The sequence below is a fragment of the Guillardia theta genome (assembly GCF_000315625.1).
Source record: "Guillardia theta CCMP2712 unplaced genomic scaffold GUITHscaffold_51, whole genome shotgun sequence".
In the NCBI taxonomy this organism is placed as follows: domain Eukaryota; class Cryptophyceae; order Pyrenomonadales; family Geminigeraceae; genus Guillardia; species Guillardia theta.
The window spans coordinates 241285-242458 of record NW_005434623.1 but is presented as its reverse complement, the minus strand read 5'-3'; positions in this window follow the sequence as shown (position 1 = coordinate 242458).

Below are 1174 nucleotides of genomic sequence, written 5' to 3'. Positions count from 1 at the left end.
TGGCATTTCTCCTCTCTCCCGAACAAGTCTCTCCATCTCCTCGAGCTCCTTTTGTGCTCATCGGCGTTCTCTGCTGCTGCTGCTGACGAGGTTGGAAGGATGTCGAGCCAAATGGTGGAGGCCCGTCTGAACTTCTTGGGAGCATAGAGTAGGAACAATGAAGGAGGAGGAGGAGGAGGAGGAGGAGGAGGAGGAGGAGGAGGAGGAAACGGGATCGCTTTTATCCTGTCCTGTTTTCTCTCTGTTTGTCGATATTCTTTAAGATTGTACTCATAACATGACATGACCTTGACATCTCTCGCTCGATGCCAAGACAAGGAATATTAATTGATGAGCAGCGACAAGCGGAAGGGAAAGAGAAACAATTGAACGACGTGAGGCGGGAAAGACAGGACGGGTGGAATGAGGCAGCGAGGAGGGAGGGAGGAGGGTGAAAGGGAGGAGGAGGAGGAACAGGGGAAGATAGGAGGGGGCAGCAGGAAGGGGGAGGGACAGGAGGAGAAGTTGAGAAGAATCAGGAATTTAGAGGGACTGGGATGTTGGGTACGACGAGAGGCTCCATACTCTGCCTGCCCTCTAGGATGTCGCTCAGCCGCTGCTGCAAGTAGGAGGGAGGAGGACGAGGTGGGAGTCGAGAGTCCTGCGGGAGGAGTCGAGACCTGCGGAAAGTCAGCAGGGGCGGAGCGATGCAGCGCAGAAGAGGAGGGGACGGGGAGAAGAGGAGAAGGGAGAAAGGGAGGATGAGCAGGTGGGGTGACGCGGAACGTTGACATGAGAAAGAAGAGAAGAAGAGCAGAACGAGGGAAAAGATGGTCCTGATTCTTACTTTTTGCTTGCTGCATGAAAGTTTGGTTCCCTCCTCTGCACCTGCTGCAGCCATTCAGTTCCTTCCCATCCCTCTTACCCGCGTCTCTCTCTCTCTCTCTCTCTCTCTCTTTCCGCCTCCCCCGCCCCCCCCCCATGCTCGTAATTAGCTAAATCCACTTGTTAGATAAACATCAAGCATGGCATAGATGGTTTCACATGATTTCTGCATGCATTTCGCCTACTGGGGATGGGGATGTTTGTTCGCGTGTGTTCACTGATGACTGCGAGGGCATCATAACATCGTACGCCTTGGCCACCGCTCAGATCTTTCCACCTCTGATACTTCCACAATGTCTTGATTTGATCA